Source organism: Phlebotomus papatasi, chromosome 5 (genome assembly GCF_024763615.1).
Source record: "Phlebotomus papatasi isolate M1 chromosome 5, Ppap_2.1, whole genome shotgun sequence".
Lineage (NCBI taxonomy): Eukaryota > Metazoa > Arthropoda > Insecta > Diptera > Psychodidae > Phlebotomus > Phlebotomus papatasi.
This window is the reverse complement of record NC_077226.1, coordinates 3,745,889-3,766,740: the sequence shown is the minus strand read 5'-3', so window position 1 is coordinate 3,766,740 and position 20,852 is coordinate 3,745,889. Positions and strand designations below refer to the sequence as shown.

The following is a 20,852-nucleotide window of genomic DNA, read 5'->3' as shown; positions in this document are numbered from 1 at the left end:
TTTCTTCAAAAATTCCATCTAGGAGAGACCTAAATAGTATCAAGGTAAAAAAATTGATTTTTTTTGTAATGCAATAAGAATTACATAATCTGTGAAAGTTAGCATTGATCTTTACAAAGAAATATTGGACCTCGCATAATTTTTTTATTATAAAAATGTTAATTATATCAACTTATTTATGTTGAATATGTATTTTCAATTATCGCTTTGGAAAATATCATACTGGAAAAGTTTTTAATTTCATTTTTATTTTTATTCTTTCTTTTATCAATCGTGGTAACCGTTGAATCCGTTCACTGGGCAAAGGACAATCATTGTCTTTTCCATGGAATTGGAAAAGTGATTCGCAGATAGCAGCAGAACTCAGAGCAAACAGTAAAGGCCGTAAATCTGCAAAACACAACTTAGAAAAGTGAGCGCTGTAATAAAAGTAGACGATAAGCACTACCACTGATCAAGTAAGTTACATTGAATAATTACAAATTATTAACCGCCATTGGTGAAAAATAAATACTGTAGCCCTACAATTATTACCTGGAATTATAATTATCACCAGAATAAAAAACGAAATTCTACTAAAGTTTTGAGAAAACAAGATTCTATAATCAAAATTAAATTTTTTATGATTAACATAAAAGGACATCATATTATACGTATAAGTTTTTTCGAGACTTATTGTTGGTTTCTTTTAAAGATTATGGGATAGGACTATAATTATTTCAGAACTCTATTTTCAATAGCTATTTCCGCTATTTCAATAGATACCATATAGATTCAGATTTTTAATTCCATTTAATTTTATTTTCTGTCTTTCAGATTTCATTATGTCATCGTTTATCTTTACGGGGCAAAAGATAATCAGTATTTTGAAGTATCTTATTTCTTCTGAATCTGGTAAACACAATTGGGAGAAAGCAGAAGAACATACATCCAAAAGCTGAGAAGAAGACTTCACGAAACTACTAGAAAGTCGTGCAACACCCCATAGAAATTAATGTAATACAATTTTATTGTGAATACACATTATTTATGTCAAATAAATTTATTTTTGAAATCATAGCAAGAGTTTTTTAAATATACTCTGGTACTGTTATATCTACCCGAGCATATTATTTGATTTAATGTGGAGGAATATCAAAGCAAACATATTTGCCATTGAATCTATGGTAAAGTACATTTAAATATACCAAGGAAATTTTTAATTTTACTCATTGTGTATTTAAATTAATGGTAAATCGTGGTTAAAACAAATATTTCTACTATTGAAACTATGGTAGTGTTACCCAGAAATTTTTGATTCTACCCATGAAAGTGTTTAAAATCCACTTTAGAAATAAAGTGCAAATGTATTTGATTTAAAAGACATGTTTTCTTTTCAAATACAGTGCCATTCAAAATAAATACAAATATATTTGTTGTGGCTATGATTACTGCCTTTCAGATCAAATGTAAAAATATTTGAAGTAAAAGTCATCTGTATTTAAATCAAAAAATACTTTAAAATCAAATGTATTCTACCATTGGGGCCAAAATACCCATAATTTCATTTGATTTTACCCAGAAAAACATTAATACTACCCATAAAATTTTTCTCGGTGAAAAGAGGTATAAGTACATTCGAAAAAAGCTACTGATAGACTCAATGATTCGACTCGAGGCAGTTGATAACCACATTTTAAGTATCTCTGATAGAGATCCCATGATGTCTCCTCCAAAAATTCCGAATTGACTGGTTACCGAAGGAACACTGACTTCAAATGTTTCGAAAATCACAAACGCAAATTGAAAGAAAACGTAAGAATAGTTGCCTTCCAAGTAATTATTCTTATCACTTTCATTCACTTGCGGTTGGTTTTGAAGCCTGTATGCCTTCGGTAACTAACTGACTCTGAATTTTTGGAGCAGACATCATGGAGTTACTATCAGAGATACTTACAATGCGGTTATCAACTCTCTGAGTCGAAATCCTGGGTCTATCAGTAGCTTTTTCAGATGTACTCGTACCTAATCACTATAATATTTGACCATTTTATGTACATATAACCTTTTCATAAGTTTCCATAAAATTTGGCATGTCTTTAGTGATATATAAATCGATTAAAATCGGTCATGAACCACAGAATCAAAACAAATTACGAACTTATAAGTAATTTTTGTCCTAAAATCATTTTTATTGATCTTTGAAATATTTTGTAGGACATCTTTTTTTTTTACTGATAACATCACAACATTAATAACTTTCAAGTATATTTTATGCAAAAATATCTCTATATCTCTTCAGCATAAAACCCTCTGACAGAAAGTGAAGCAGCTTCATATTATTATGATACATCTATATATACATACATATATTTTTATTTTATTTCTTAGGAAAAAGCCAACCCCTCATATTTCCTATTATTAATCCTATATTGGATTTTTCATCCTCTTGCCACGAGTATCTCCTCTCATCAAATCATTTTAATCGCTCTCGTCTCAAGCACCGTTTTATGTTTCTATGCAAACAAACCTCTTATGATACCCCTCTCTTTCTCTCTCACTCTCTCTCTCTCTCTTTCACCTCATAAATTGCCAATTGTTTCTACAACAATTCAATAAACTAATTTCAATAATACCAGTATCAAATATCTCTAAAATGGGAGATTGATTAGAGAAAAATATAAGACAAGATTAGAAAATTGACCAAAGATCAAAATAAAGGTGATGAATTGACATTTAAAGGCTCTGATTTTGGAAATAAGAAACTGTATAGTTTTTTTTTATTTTAAAAATTGATTGATCAAGTCATATCATTTGCCAATTACGAATAGTGAAAAAAATCATATTTTTATGTCTCATTGCTTTCCATGTTTAGTTTACTAATAATATAAAATTTTATTCTATTTTTCGTTAACGGTCAAAAAGCTTAACATTTTAAGGATTTAATATAGACAACATTCTGAAATATCTATCTGTGAGAAAAGGACGAAGTTCTTTTAATACTAAACCTACCAAGACCCAGTCAAATTGACCGATTTAAAATAAACACATACTTTAAACGGTACAATGCCCCTATCAAACTTTATGAATTTCCTGAAATATGCATGTAACATATTTTTCAGCATTCAAATTTTAATTTATTGCTCTTTTACAAAACAAATTTGTTGAGAATCCTACATTATCGCAGTTTGTCACTTGACCGAAAAACGGTCAAAAACAGTCGGTAGGTTTAGTGTTAATTAGAAAAAATTAACATTTTTTACTACAGGCAGTATGTTTTATGTGTACAAAATCGTTCAATTACTTCATATCTATGGGTTTTTAAAATGAAATTTGTTTCATGGTTTTCCCAAAAATGTTTCCTTGAAATTTCTCATAAGAAATATCAATATTGGTATTGCTAACAGGAAATGTTCAAAAGATTCAAAAATGCGTAATTTTCCTTTTTTACATTTTACACATTTTTTACATGTAAAATGTAAAAAATATTTTTTACTATGTAAAAGCACAACCCTGATTGTAAGTCGTTTTGCAATACGAAATTCATCAAAATTTCCGCGCAGAATTATTGTAAGTCGCATATTTTCCTAGTTTTTCCTATATTGTAAAACGAGTGACAATACCTAAAATTTCTCATTTGATTTTTTTTTACAGATCAGAGTATTGTAAACCATTTTACCATAATTAAAGATTAAATATTTTCCGCGGTGAATACAATTGTTACTCATTTTACAATAATATTGTTTGGAATAGGTTCGAAAAATGCTTCGAACTATTTTTAGTTTTTTTTTTAGTTACTAAAGGAAGAAATTAATCAAAATAAAATTTTGTAGGGATGTAGATCTAAGGTTTCTGCATCCAATGATACCATCTTTTTATACTACTGTAAGTAGACTTACAAAAGTCTTCTTCGGAACCGACGATATGTTGAAGCTTTTTCGAGCTATATAGTAACCACAACTAATACGATATAGTTACTACAGCCAATAAGATGGGTATCAACCACATTTATTTAGTTATTGGAACTAATATATTATAGTACCCTTTACTAATCTAATTTAGTTATGATAACAAAATGAAAAAGATACTGTAATTAATAACACTCTGCAACGATGATTTTGTCCCTGGGTTCTCATGCTATTTTTTCTATTGCTAGGGTCAAATGATTTACGAAAATACTTATCATTTTGATTTCATTTGTATTTTGCGCCTGGTATTTAGGCAAAACCGTTTTTGCCGTTTTTTGATACTTGAGTGTCTATATCTCCCCCAAGGAGCATTTACTTGCCAGTCCTTTGGTGCTCTCCCACTTTGCCAAGCCACCTTAATGACACGCGTGAGCCAATTGACACCCGCTATACCCATGAGTTTTAGCATTTCGGGACGTATTTCGTCAATTTCTGCAGCTTTTCCATCCTTCAATTTACTAATCGCATACAGGACTTCACTCTCTGAGATTTAACATTTCTATTAAATATTAAGCTAGCTTATTATCAATTACTTATAATTATGTGACAATCATGTGGAAATCTCTCCAGGAAAATGTAAAATAAATTCACATTATTCGAAGGCATGAACGTTCGAAGGGAGAGTACTTTCCCCTACAGTTGTGGAAATAATAAAATATAGTAAGCATAAGACCCATCCATTTAGGTAGGGTAACTAAATGAAATAGTTGATCAAATACACTGTGCAACGATGATTTTGCCCCTGGGTTCTCATGCTATTTTTTCTATTGCTAGGGTCAAATGATTTACGAAAATACTTATCATTTTGATTTCATTTGTATTTTGCGCCTGGTATTTAGGCAAAACCGTTTTTGCCGTTTTTTGATACTTGAGTGTCTATATCTCCCCCAAGGAGCATTTATCGCCATAAATGAGTAGAGATGTCTGATATCTATACGAAAATGATGGCGAAGACTTTACAAATTTCTTCTATATAACCGCATAAAACAGGCCCATATTCGAGTGAATGGGGAATTTTTATACCCAAAATATAACAATTTTTTATTTTATACCTAATCAAGTTATCGTGTACGGTAAAATGTATTGTTTATAACTAAATAAAATATAATCACTCTGTCATACCAATATTATAACTATTGACTGAAGAACTGTCATTTCTTGTCCATTTTTCTTTAAGACTTGCTCAAATATTTTCCTCAAATGAATAAATATTTATCCTCAACTTAGTCACATTTTTTGTGCCTCGTGCACTTTCATCGCGTATGAAAGTTTAATGCAATAATTGTTTTCCGTTAGAGGCTAAAATATTAGTGAACAAAATTTCATTCCCGACTTGAAATTTTTAAAGGAAAGCTGAGAAATTAAATAAAACAAAATTGAATAAATTTATTGCTTTTCACATTACATCATTTAAAAAACTTATGGTTCTCAAATTTTTACTGCGTGTATTGATAGAATACAGCCCTTTAAACAATAAATTGGACAAATATCATTGCACTGCAATGTTTTGTGTATAATTTTTCCATTAATTTGAGTTTGGCGTCGCCAATTTTCTGTATTTTTCCACGCCATAATCTTCTTTTTGTTCTGATAAAATAAAATCAAGATATTGTAACCCGAATAAGTAAGAATAGCAGAAAATAAAACACATTTATATATTTTAGTGATTATATTTGCAAGATGTCGTATATCATATTTACATTTTGTAGACTTCTTACGTCAATAATATCACTACACAGCAAGCATGTCAAAATACTGAAAGATTATGCTTTTGATAAACTTTTTCTGCATTCTGAGCACTCATTCTGCAATTTTATTTCATAACAAATGATCTGGAAGCTGTCCTAATGCTTGTATTTGCGGTACACTGCAATTAAAGGAAGAAAAAATTAGCTCTCACAAACGAAGTGTTAATTCACTACTTTTTCATTATTTGCACTTTGTAAAATTTAATGCCTTTTATCTGTATACTCGATTTTTCTGCACACGCTGGTGCATTTCAGGACTCTAATTAATGTGAGACATCACTTTTTTCACAAATTTTCACTCGCAGATGAACTCTTGCTTAGTAAACAAAGTAGAATTTGACAATCTGGCAGCGTCATACAAAAAGAAGACAAGTTGTATATAACTTGTGTCTTTTATGGAACAAATGTAACTAAAATATATCAGAACATGATGTTCATACAATTTCACGACATTATGTGAACATAATGGCATGAATATGTAAGATAAAAATACTTTAAAAATATTTGACATAGTTTTATACATTTTCACTAAAAAATAGATTATATTATGACTTGTTTATAGATCAAAAATGTTTGGTCGTTATTTTTTAGGGAAAATAACAATATTTTAACTGGAATTTATCAAACAAAATGTATTATATGTATTAATAGAAAATAACTGATATTTTCTTTACAATTTTTAGTCAAGTTTTTATACTGGCATTCAACGCACATAATTTTCAGATAATATACATCCATTGCGTTCATACATTATATTTCTAAGAAATAGCTCGATTACGTTGAAAATATGTTGGTTACATTTGAGACATACATTATTTGGATATCAAATGCCCCTTGGGCCGATTCTGCTGAACTGATTTGTTGCTCACTATGGAATAATTTGGTCTCCTTTACATGCCCAATAAATCCTCTGAACAGATCAAGTTCGTACAACTGACTCCAGGGGCGCTGTAGTCTCATAAATGTCAGAAAACATGGAAAAAAAGAACTTTTTAGCAACTTTGTTCAAAAATATCTCGAAAACTAGGACTGTCCCTAACAATCTGTTTTTTGGGTTTGATAGAGAATTTAATCAGCTACATTTTCGTTCATGTACAACTTTTCTCTCAGATTATTTTTAAACCTCGATATTGAGGTTCAAACGAAAAACGAGCACTCAGCCAACTAAAGAAAAACTTAACTATTTCGCAAATTTTGACTTTTTCTTTTCAAGTTTAGATAACCCAGAGTATTATTTTCACTTTTCTTACAGTTGTAGGACTTTATTAATACTTATTGCATTATAAAATGTGTTTAGATATAATACAAGGTAATAACTCAAACAATATCTTCAGTAAGATTTCAGTGTTATTTCAATCTCAAAAGACTATTACAAAAAAGGCATATTAACTGCATATTGCAAAATTTTAAATATTTCAAAGAATATTTCTTGTTAAATTGACGTTTTAGAATCAATAAGTATCTATTTTACCTTTTACATACCAGTTACATATGGAGAACTTTGCAAAAAATCCTTTTTCTAAATTCATTTCTTTTTATAATTCTTTAAAAAAATTTCCTACATTTATCTACAATCCTACAATTTTAACCTCATAATTACGTGATTTTCGTCGAAATAAATCTAAAACTAGTTTTTGAACTTGTAATTGTTACTTTATGTATATCACATGTGTTAAAGTTTTATACAAGTTTCCAAGTAATAAAATAATATTTAAAAATTTAAAATGTCATATAAAAATCACCATAATATCGATATTTAAGTATTAAATAATATAATAAAAGCTTGTACTGCCTAATTGCGAGGAAAAAAAAACAATAACACTCGAAATTGTGAAGGTTTTCTTTAGTTGGCTGAATGCTCATTTTTCGTTTGAACCTCAATTTCGAGGTTAAAAAATAATCTAAGAGAAAAGTTGTACATGGACGAAAATGTAGCTGATGAAATTCTCTATCTAACCCACAAAACAGATTGTCAAGGACAGTCCTAGTTTTCGAGATATTTTTGAACAAAGTTGCTAAAAAGTTCTTTTTTTCCATGTTTTCTGACATATTTGAGACTACAGCGCCCCTGGTGTCAGTCGTACGAACTTCATCTGTTCAGAGGATTTGTCGGGCATGTAAAGGACAACAAATATTTCCATATTAAGAAATAAATCGGTTCAGCAGAATCGGAGATATAGGCACCCAAGTATCAAAAAACGGAAAAAAAACGGTTTTGCCTAGATTCCAGGCGCAAAATCCAAATGAAATCAAAATGATAAGTATTTTCGTAAATCATTTGATCCTAGCAATAGAAAAACTAGGATGAGAACCCAGGGACAAAATCATCGTTGCACAGTGTATTTGATCAACTATTTCATTTAGTTACCCTACCTAAATGGATGGGTCTTTTGCTTACTATATTTTATTATTTCCACAACTGTAGGGGAAAGTAGGGGAGACTGGGGCAAAATTTGTCAAATTAAAAATTTTAATATTCGATATCTTCCAAGAGAAACGAGACCAAGACTTCAAATTTTTGCCATAGATAGCCTTCATGAAGTTCTTTAATCGTCTAAGCTTTAAAGGAATTCCAGCAAGGAATATAGAAAATAAAAAAATGTTAAAATTTTGAGGCCTGTTTTTAAAATATTTCCCCTTCAGGAGCTATCAATTTTTATCGGCTTACTATCCAAAATTTTTGCATTGGTGTGTGTTTCCAGGATAACTTGAACCCGCTGAACATGAATCTGTTGTTGGTTTATGGATTTTCCAAAGAGTTTTCTCTCTAAAAATACTTTTATTGAAAATGACCACTAGGGGCAAAATTTGTCAGAAGGCATGGGGTAAAATTTGCCAAAAAACGAAGAATTCCGATGTTTCACACGGCGAAAAGGAATGTCATTGTCATAAAGTCGCCGCTTGTTATTTGTTTTTGTTTATCAGAGGAAGAAGTTCCAGATCTAGAAGTTCCAGATTGATTTATCCAGCTCATGTGACGACTAAAATGTTTGGATATTACAGCTTATAGTTATTTTAATACAATTATATACATACATTAATCACCCATTATAGAGAATCATGGTCCGAGAATATCAGAGGAAATGTCGTGCTTGACGCTGGGAAGCTGTATGGTTGACACTAAATGCGATGAAGAAGGGTGTACCTGATATTGGTCGCCAAATCCTAAGGAATTTATTATGCAACTTTATTGGAAAGTATTTAAGCTTAAATTTCGGAGAAGAGGATGCTCAACTCGTAAAAACCACGAAACCAGGTCGATCTATTGTGTTTAATGAATAGTAGGATCCTGAGTTTATGGATTTCAAGATGGGATTATTTCCGGCATTTACTGCTTGCAACTTGATATGTATATAAGTCCATTCGTAGTGCTGGTAGCCCACTTTCTGGATTGATGTGCCCGTAGAATAGAGCAAAGGAATAGACAGGAGTTCAACAATTGTTCCCAGTTCAGCAGTTATTATCGAATCGTTGTAGCGAATCAGATGAGACATTAGATTCTTAAGAGAAAAGTTTCAGGAAGGTATACGAAAAATTGATCAAATTCTTTTGCTCCTTTCTCTTTGCTTGACTTTTATTGTGAATCTGTAGTAGAACATCATTTTTTTTGGCTTTATGTCTATGGAATAGGGGTCGAGTCAGACACGTCTTAGGGCAGCCTTGCTCAAGTCCTTGCTATTACTTCTGTGGGCGTCGTATTATTAAGCTCTTCACCGACTGTAACCTAACTCTTGGAAGGTTGGTTGTCTGCCTTCTTCTTCTTGTACACCACTGTGAAGTTCTTCTTGTCCCCCAGAAGCGTCGTCAGACTCTTATAGTGAAGAAAAAGGATGCTATTTTGCCAAGAATCTTGCACACTACACGAAAATAAGGAAAAGAGGAAATGAAGTTCACGTCAAGCCACTTATTCTGATGAAATCCATAAGAAAACCCACGCAATCTTTCGGGCTCTGAGGCAGCACGATACCAAGAGGGACTTAATAAAAATGATCCAGTAACACCAATTACTCATTGCACCTGAATTCTTAAAATTCTGTGGGATTTTAAACACAAAATCAGTCCCTTCATTTCTGATATATGTATTCTTCTTCTTTTTCTTTTTGTTATTCTCTGAAAGTGACATTTACTCGGCAGACTTCGTTTATTCAACTCGCCCAATTCGCCTTTCTGCATTTTCTAAGAGGGCGAAGAGAATTTTTTTGCCAAAAAACAGATCTTACAAAATGACTTGAAAATCATATTTTTCGTTAAGACAGAGGGAAATGATCGGCGACAAATTGTAGAGGAATAAATTTTGTACCAAAATATGTCATTTGGATATTTCTTTCATTTACAATAAGTCGTAATAAAGCGAAGGAAAATGACAAAAAATACCCCATGCCTGACAAAATTTGCCCCAGCACTTTTGAGAATTTCCACAAAATCATCTTTTAGAAAATGGCTCAATAAGCGCATTTCCTTTCGAATTAGAGAAAAGTGAACTTCAACAAAGTTGTAGAGCGATAAATTTCCTATAAGAATATACTCAATATAAATTATTCAGATTATCTGAGAACCTGTGAAAAAATAAAATATCCGTTTTGACAAATATTGCCCCAGTCTCCCCTACTCTCCCTTCGAACGTTCATGCCTTCGAATAATGTGAATTTATTTTACTTTTCCTGAGAGATTTCCACATGATTGTCACATAATTATAAGTAATTGATAATAAGCTATGCTAATATTTAATAGAAATGTTAAATCTCTTAGAAAAACTTACAGAAAATTCACATTATTTCAAGGTATGAACGTTCGAAGGGAGAGTACTTTCCCCTATACATGAGGTAGTTGGGACTAAAATGATCTACACGGATTACAGGCTACTAATTCCCCGAACATACATGGGGCAACAAACTTTTGGCACCTACTATTAAATTATTTTATTTATTTATTTTTTTGAGATAGTGCACTCTATTGTGCCTCCTCTTGATTTCTGTGTCAATTTTCAACTATTTCCTCTCAGGAAACACTTAGAACAAAAGGACAAAAAAGGGACACAAAAGAGAAGGACCCTTCCCTCCTTCAGGATCATCATGCGAATGATGATGATGCGTGAAAATGCAATTCGACACCCTTTTTTCTTTCTTTTCTTTTTTCTGAAGGGTTATGACACGCTCTCATAACCCTCTTCTTCTTCTTCTACTTCTTCTTCTTCTTCCCCTGGAAAAAGGGAATTTTAGGGATTGAACCTAGAACAAAATGATTAGGCGCTGTCTATCTTTCTGTGCGTTTCTTCATTTAGAGATAAGGACCCTATTCACAATTTTTCATGCTTTTCCTCCCCCTTTTTTTTCCACAATAATGTCGCAGGGGGACAGAGAGAGAGAGAGTGTCACATTAATTTATGGAGTGCTAAATCCATTGTTAAGAAGTCACACAGAGAATTGGTGGAAAAAGGGAAAAAGAAAAAGGAACAAAAAAAAAGAGGAATAAATAAAGAGTAAGGAGAGAAAAATCAGACACAGAATCCCCCGCATCCTCATCCCACATTTGATCCCTTCGTCCTGGAAGACCTATTGTCACATCAATGGATGCGTCTGTGATTCTTTTCTCTTGATTCTTCCTTTTTTTTTTGGGGTTAGGGTGACAATATAAATGCGCGAAGGAAGATATTTCTCAACTAAATATTTCCAAGTCGCGCTATGTCCTTTTTTTTTTTTTTTGGTTACACTATCCCAAAAACCGATCCCGAAGGTTATTGAAAAGGGGATAGTGCATGTGTTTCGAAGGGAGGATGATAGGGATATTTGTGGAACTTTGAAATGTTGCAAAGGGTCTGACAATCGCGATAAATTTCTCATTAAGAGACAAAAAGATAGGTCATTTGACACATTTGAAATAGCATTTTGTTTTTCCCATTCAACTAAATCAAGATTGTGTATTATTCATTTTGATGGGGATCTCACTGGTGCAATGGGCAAGAGCGTAGGGGCTATCTGGCGCAGATAGGCGCGTAGACTATCTGGTATTTTTCAATCTCGAACGAAATTCTGTAAGATTGATGAATAATGTCAAAAATATGTTTACTAAACAAAAATTATTGTGCATTGGGCATTATAACCAATTAAACACAATAAAACTGTAAAAACATTTTAAAGTAAAGTATTGTTTTAAAATAATATTGCTATTTTTTTATTTGCGGAAGTGCCAATTTGAATAAATTTCTCATTAATTCCTGTTTAATAAGTACTCCAAGATCAAGACAAGTCGTCATATAAGTGCAACAATATCTTGTAAAATACAAGAAATTTATAAATTCTTTATTTTTATAATAAACCTTAAAATTATTATTCGATTTTTGCTAAAAAGGCGTCCATAAAACTCGCACGCAAGTAATGTGAAACGATTGAGATATTGCGTAAAACGGTCTTCACCGTGTTAGCCGCTTAAGTGTTCAAACCTCGCAAAACTTCAGCATAAAATGCTCTAACCTTTAAAGGTACTTAAACTCGCACTGGCCAAATATAAAACGATTGAAATTCCGCTGTTACAGATGATGTACAAAACAGTTTTGATTGAGCCTAAAACAAGAAACAACTCAATAATAAAATGGTTAAGATTGAGCCTAAAACACGCACAGCTGCATCAGAAAACTGTTAAGAAAACGTTTAAAAACGCGCACAGCTCAAATAAAAAGCGGATAAAATTGCGCTTACGCACAGCTTAGTCTTAAACGGTTAAGATTGCGCCTAAAAACACGCACAGCTCCATCATATAGTATAGTATATAGTCCCTTAAATGTAAAATTGTTTGCTTGGGGCATTAATACGTTTAAAATCACGCACAATTCAATCTTAAAAGGGTGAATGCTCTTAAAATCACGCACAGCTCAATCACAAAACGGTAAGTGCGCTTAAAATCACACACAGTTCAATCGTAAAAGGGTAAATGCGCTTAAAAATACGCAAATCACAATCACAAAACGATGCATATTGCACTTAAAAAAGCGTATTCTTAACCATTTTATAACTAAACTGTGCGTGTTTTGAAGTGCATTTACTGTTTTACGATTGAGCTGTGCGTATTTTGACCACAATTTTAACGAAATTAATTTAATTTTAATGACATAACATGCTGAATTTGATCAAAAATATGAGTATTGGTCAATTTATATAGCTAGATATTAATGGAATGTACAATAAGCTGGTCTACTTTCATACATTTATCAGTGAATCAAATTTTTAATTAAATAAAATTCAGTTCTTCTAATAATTGAGAATATATTTTTAGATAAGAGTAAATTTGAGATTATTTTTATGACATACTGTTTCAAGGATATATTTAACGAATTATACTCCTGAACAACTCTAAGAATTCATAATATTCAAAATAATATTCCACAAAATGCGCTCAATTACAAAGAATCACGATAAAATAGGAAGAACTACAGTGAATTTGAGCGAATTACCTTCTCAATTAAACGTGAAAATTGTCAACAAAATTTTTCGTCCGATTGAAAGGGAATCGATTGAGCGAGAGTCTACTGTACATATCAAATGACACAATTTCAAAATAAATAAACTGAATAACCATGATGCATGTTGCACATATTTTGACCATTTTAACTAACTTTTCAAATGGGGCAACAAACTTTTGGTGCGCATGAAGAATGAACAAATTTTTGATTTCTTTATCGAATAGTTCATTGGTTTATCAATCAATTCAGTCAGGCATTTCTGATTTTATTCGTGGCATGTCATTTGGCGCAAAGATTAAACAAAATCGGGATCAAGACCGATCCTTGTAGTAGGCTATTTTTCAGGGATCAATTGCGACAGCACTCTCATCCCAAATATACCAAGTGTAATAGCGATTGAAGGGACAGTTTGAGGTCTGAGCATAATTCTAAACCATTTCCAGACGTTTTAACTTTGACAGAAGATTCAACACATTAAGTTCAATTTTTTTTCTGAATAGAATTACATAAATTTGCTCCTTGACTCTTCTAGAATGTTACTGTTTACAAATTAATCTAAATGGAGACAAGGGAAGTTTCTAATTGGAGACAAAACAGTGAAACGGCGACGAAAGGATTTGTTCTTACTCCTGGTCTTTTGTCCTTTCCCATCTAAAACATTAAGAAAATCTCTCCAAAAAATCATATTTCCGAGGTTTCCTATTGAAGCATTTGCAGACACTTCAGAAAAACCCTTTTTGTTCATGAAATAAGTAATTATATTTCATTTGAAAACTTCACGTACCGTTAACAATAAAGATTAGCACTTAATTTAACTAAAATTAGCCAGAAATATGACATTAAATGTTAAACAAAACGAATAAACAAGTCACTTTATTGTATTTTTTTTTTATTGGAAAACATAGTCGATCGATGAAAAATTCAATGGTGAAAAGGTACATTTTTAATTTTTCTGATGAATTAACAAATTAAAATTTGTAAATATGAATGGATTTTCGCTCCATTTGGAGCAAAACTAACTAAATAATGAAACTGTGGTATAGAAAATATATAAATATAGCAATATATTACAGTAGACTTTCGCTAATTCGGCTCTTTCAAGATCATGCTACTTTTTAATTCGGGCAGCAGTTAAATTCGAAAAAGAGTTTGTTGACATTTTTCAAGTTAGGATTATTATTATCAAATGAAGGAAATATCCTTAAATTTGCCATGGTTTGTCTTTTAGTTTTGATGTAATTTTCCATTTTATGAGTTAATCATGCAATTTACCATAAATATAGGTATGTAAAATTAATATGAGTAATGCATATGAACAAAAAATCGTTGCATTTCAAAAAGTTTGTCATCCGAATTTCTCTCTAATTCGTGTGACATTTCGATCCCAAATGCCCGAATTTGAGGAGAGTCTACTGTACTGTATTTATCATGAAAACAATGACGTTTCCATTTGGAGCAGGTTTTGAATTAGCTTAATTTAATCCTAAATTGACTTTTTTTAAGAATACTTTTGGCATTGAAGAAATGTAATACACTAAAACCCTTCCAGTATATGCAAAAAGGTGTACAAAAAAATGGTGAAGGTGACCTATGGGACACCTTCACCATTTAACCTTCACCTTCACCATTTAACCATAAATTAAAAAAATATATATATATCAAATTTATTCAAAGTCATCTGCAATAGCTATGTCATTATTTTCGTGCAACTACATGAATTAGAAATTCCTTTAAAATTTAAAGATAATTATTATTCAACTTAATATTTTCCTCGGAAAAAAATTACGACATAATTAGGTTATAATAAATTTCAGTGTATTTGCTCCATTTATTGTCGTAATCGAACTTAAAACTTTCAACAAACCTTTTCAGTTTGCCGCCCGAATTAAAAGCCTTAACTAAAAGTATCGTAGTCGGAAAAATACGTAATTAGACAAAAAAAACTTTGTATTTGAGCACTTCCACTTCCAAACACTTCATTTTCAGCTGTACACCACTTCCAACCCTAATATCTACCCCTTGCCTTTATTAAAACCATACATTAATGGAAAAAGCTTTCAAAAAAAATCGTAATTTCTAATCAAATCTAATTTCGTGTGTATTATTTCTTGTAAAATCACAATTTATATAAATTACATATTTTAGTATTAGTGGTCAAATTTTATTTATACTTTATTTATAAATTACCCCCCCCCCCAATTCTGAGATAAGGAACCCTAAAGATTTAAGTTAAAGCTTTAACTTTGACACTAAAGATTTCTAATTCCGAGTTATAGGAATTTTGGATAAAATAGCCTTTAGCGTCACTAAAGAAATTTGATTATCCAAGATGTCAAATCGGTCAATACAAAACACGTGAAATTTCCACGCAAAGGTTTTCTGGCAAATAGGAAGGATAATAAGTGAGATTTGAGCCTAATAATTTCAAGTGGTGAGTATTTTTAAACTTGAAATGTTTGTAGATGCGTGATGAGATGAATTTGCGTTTTCAGGAGCTTCGTCTGGACTTGACCAAAGAAAGGAAGTAGGGGAAAGTCGTCTGCCTTTAAATGCAGCAGCCTTCAAATGTTGCGATTTTTTCGTTGTTCTCAAAAGCATAAATTATATTCTATTAACTATTAGGTAGCTATCCATCATCCTCATAAGTCATCAAAAAATGGAGAGCCTAGCTCCTATTTCCTAGATGCTAGATAAAAAAAAATGAAAATGAGCTCTAAACTGTAATTTTGATGTTCCAAAATCATGTGATTTTTCATAGTAAAAATCATTTTACAAATAAATCTTCCATTGTGACACATAGAAGGTTAATCAGGCTTAATATTTCTGTTAATACATTTTGGTTCAGATGACACAATTTTTGTGGGTGGCAAAAATTTGCAAATATCACCCTGCAGCAGCCTTTAAATGCTAATGTCGTGTGCCTTTAAATCCTATCTTTCCATACATCAAAACATGTGAAATCGAACTCCTACTTTTCTCTGACGAACGTCATACAAATACTTATAACCTGCTATCTTGCTCCGGCCGGGATGTTTCAAGTTGACAATTGTCCAAGATGAATAAAAACAAATAACAAAGTAATAAAGTGGGCCAGATCGGGCTGGTGATGACGTAGATACTTTTTGGAGGTTATGTCAAAAATCATCTGTTCGTGACTCGCGCCAAAATCTCATGCGAATACATTTCTATAAAATCTTGGGAATATATCAAAATTATTAGTTTAGTTGTTAACAGGAATGATTATTATTATCAATTAAACTAATATTTGATGTTGTTTCTGTTTTCTCATATTTTTTTTGCCACAAAATTCCACTGTACAAAAATTATTTCCACAAAACCCGGCAGACCATACACCATATAAGCAAATAGCAAATGTATCAGAACATTCAATACTAATATAATGTTCTTTGGAAAAAACTCAGAATAAGTAAAATAACTCAGAATTCAAAATATAAATCACGTAGAATACCAAATTGATATAAAATGTCGAGTTCAGATAGGGCAAGTGTGCCAAATTTCGGCATAGTTGCATGCAAGCGCCAAAGTCTTAAGTTTGAAATGTAATATTTTTAATACAAATTGTTTTTTATTTATTTATTTTTTTTATTTAAGGAGTGTTGCTTGGAACCTGGTAGACAGTTTATCGTCTTTATTTACTCTAAAATCATTCTAAATATATTTTAAAATGAATAAAAATGTAGACATAGCTTTGGTGCCCTATTTCGGCCACCTTCATTCTCATAGTTACTTGCCCTTCAGGAATTCTTCCAATGCCTTTTTCACGTCATCTCGTTTGTCGAAGCTACATTTTTTCTTATTCTTTTGCATTGTATAATCTCTAGAGTATGTAAAAACTAAAAATTCATGAAAATTCGAGGAACAGAAAAGTGTCCGGAATTGCAAACTGGCCGGAATTCTGCACACTTACCCTATTGTAAACAAAAAGCATATTAAATTTTCTTTAATTTCGTATGACTTCTACAACGGTTCTAAGGACTCATAAATCCATTTCCCCATTAAGATTTCCACATTTTTTGTTTTGTGTTAAACTAAGAAAAAACAAGAAAAATCTTAAAATTAATTTTCATTGATTTTTTTTTTACAAAAAGCTATTTTATTAAGTTATTTTTTTTCCAACACTTTCTAAAATTTTCCCCTAAAATTGACATCTTTTTACGTATGTATCAGGTATGAGTTTTTTTTAGAACTGTCAAAAGCAATTCAGAAAAGAAATTTAAGGTGATATTTGAATTCTCAACTTATAGTTCTTTCAGTACAATTTAATCACTATTTTGGATCTTATGACTTAATTTTTAACCATTATTTTCACATTTACAAGTATTTTGTGATTTTTAACCAATTTTCATGCCCCGAAACCTATAAAATGTCATCACCTGATGAAATTTTGCCAACGAGGGGAATTCATTAAGACAAAATTGGCATTTTCTCGCCTTTAGCGAGTTTTTTTGAATATTGAAATACTTGAGAGATAAATATTTACTTTTATATTATATATTTTTATATATACTTATTTGAAGTTCATTTGCAGAGGAACAGTAAGGATCATTTATGAAGAAAATTAATTAATCTTTGCAAAATTATTCGATTCTTATTTTTCTATTACAAATGTTTGATAAATCTGAGTTGTCAACACTGTACCAGTCGGGTAAAAGTATTTACGTCACTGGCGGTTCGATTTGGCCCACCTTATACTTGAAACATCTTGATATATAGGTAATTTGGGGTCTCTGAATTCATTTATGGCCATGAAAATTAAAAAAATCTTAGGGGAAAGGGGGGTAAAACCTACATAGGGCGCATGAACGCCAGCAAATCATATCTAATAAGGCAAAAGGTTAGACATAGCGAGTTGGGTCCTAAGGGCAACCCCCATAAGACGACCCAAGGATCGTTAACATGCCCCTCATTTCGTCCCCACCCCTCCCCTACCCCCTTCAAAACCATGTTTCTTGGGATTGCTCGAAAATGCGTTATGCGTTTTTTTTCATTTTTGGATATGTCTTTTAGAGATTACCTGGGCAAACATTCGCCCATATACGGAAATGCCATTGAATTATTCCTAATTACGATTTTTTAAGGTCAAAGGTTAAAATGCCGCTAGAGTCCGCATTTATCAAGCAAATGGGGTCATGTCTGGGGTCGTTGGAAAGGTCTTGGAATTTCCGACAAAACTAAACTGCTTCCAATCGGTTTTGAATCGGTAATGAACAGGTTATTACCGATAACTAATTTTCGTCCGAAAATCGATTCAATTACTTTTTAAGGTATATTTAAAGAGACCTTTTGAGTAATTTATGAATCCGTTTAAATCGGTTGTGAACCGGTGAACGGTAAATGATGCGAAAGTACTTTTTAGGTATAGCATTTAAATTACGAGTACAAGTACTTGGCAAAATATGGAACGACTTGTCACATCTTTTATTTTTTACTGCTCATTTTTAATTTTTTTCTGAACATTTTTTTTAATGTAGCTTTTTGTTCATTTATTTTGCTTTTAGTGTGTAGACACCATAAGATGATTGAGAATATTATATATTTAATTTTCGTACAAAAATTACTTATCGGTTATGAATCGGTTCATTACCGGTTCATAACCGATTAGAATTGCTTCATACTTGTTAGAAATTCCAAGACCTTTTTGACTAGTCCAAATATGATATCACACGGTAGAGTAATACGCTCTCTACGGCCTTTTTAAACTTCTACTTTGAAAAACCGTTATTAGGAGTAATTCATATATACGTATGTAATCCTAAAATAATCTCTAAAACATACTAATCCTAATAATCTCTAAAATATACCCATAAATATAAAAAATTGCACAACGTATTTTCGAGTAATCCCAAAAAAAAACATTGTTTTCGCGGGGTAGGGGCAGGAATGATGGGGGGGGGCTGGTAAGTGAAAGGTATGTTAACGACCCTTGGGTCGATTTATGTTGGTACCACCAAGGTACCAAGTCTCTATTTTAATCCCTTGGCTTCTAGGTGCTAAAAACCTCGTTCTGGGTGTGCATAGTCTCAGAAAATCGCTTCGGAAGGGTCCCCGGGCAACTTTGGGGAAAATGAGCTTAGCATTTCCTAAAAGTAGATTAAATTTGAAGGAAAAACAAAAGCTTTTCAGAATAGTAGCGGCTTCACAAGTAGAACCTTTGATGAATCTTAAGAATTTGAAATTTATCTCAAATAATACGTATTATATGAGTCGAAGTCCTGGTAAACCCTTATAAGGATAATTTTAAAGAGTTATTTCGCATTCAGTGATACATCTTCTGGGCAAATATGGCATAATTTCTTTAGAAAAGTACGCATAAAAATATCGCAAAAAAAAAATCCAAAAATGACGAAAAAATTTATGGAAAAGGTGATTTTAAGAATCTCTATAGGCCACAATCTTTCACCGATCTTAATGACAAATTTGGGAAAATGTTCTTCAATTAACGCCAAATGAAATAAAAATAATTTAGGTTCGATTAAAAATAGTTGAAAAAAATAGGTTTTGGCCGCTTTGGCCCCACTGTGCAATGGTACAATTTGGACAGGGCATTTTGTCTTGATAAATTTAGTACTTCATTTTTATTTGTATATTTTTAATGCTTTAGTTTTATTATTTGGTTCCTTGTGCTTCGAAACAAAGCCATGTCCAACTTGTACCGGCGAATTGTCCAATTTGTCATGGTGAGATCTCCGTGAGATTCAGGTGAAATCAGGTGAGATTTTCGTGTGGAACTTTTTGTGGAAATCGTGTTTTTTGAGTGAAGGAGTAAGAAGGAAATGAATGTCGTTCGTTGTGAAGCAGGAGGAAGACCCAATGTTCAATTTGTATCATGGGACTTTCTCTTGCTTCAAAATGTTCGATGTGCCATCATCGTCAACATTGGAAAATCATTTAGAAGGATGTGTGGAAAGTGTAGCAGATGAAGTGGAATGATGGACCTTATCAAAATTTGATTATTTAGCATATTTTACATAATACTGAATGTCTTCAACTATATTTCAGACATTTTCATCATGGTGAGATCTCCGTGAGATTCAGGTGAAATCAGGTGAGATTTTCGTGTGGAACTTTTTGTGGAAATCGTGTTTTTTGAGTGAAGGAGTAAGAAGGAAATGAATGTCGTTCGTTGTGAGGCAGGAGGAAGATCCAATGTTCAATTTGTATCATGGGACTTTCTCTTGCTTCAAAATGTTCGATGTGCCATCATCGTCAACATTGGAAAATCATTTAGAAGGATGTGTGGAAAGTGTAGCAGATGAAGTGGAATGATGGACCTTATCAAAATTTGATTATTTAGCATATTTTACATAATACTGAATGTCTTCAACTATATTTCAGACATTTTCATCATGGTGAGATCTCCGTGAGATTCAGGTGAAATCAGGTGAGATTTTCGTGTGGAACTTTTTGTGGAAATCGTGTTTTTTGAGTGAAGGAGTAAGAAGGAAATGAATGTCGTTCGTTGTGAAGCAGGAGGAAGACCCAATGTTCAATTTGTATCATGGGACTTTCTCTTGCTTCAAAATGTTCGATGTGCCATCATCGTCAACATTGGAAAATCATTTAGAAGGATGTGTGGAAAGTGTAGCAGATGAAGTGGAATGATGGACCTTATCAAAATTTGATTATTTAGCATATTTTACATAATACTGAATGTCTTCAACTATATTTCAGACATTTTCA

General features: G+C 31.9%; 1 protein-coding gene across 1 annotated transcript in view; it reads right to left on the bottom strand.

Annotated features, from left to right (window-relative positions):
* Positions 1-20,852, bottom strand: part of LOC129808677 (paired box protein Pax-6-like) — a 60,755-nt gene that overhangs the window by 21,298 nt on the left and 18,605 nt on the right. The window lies entirely within an intron of this gene.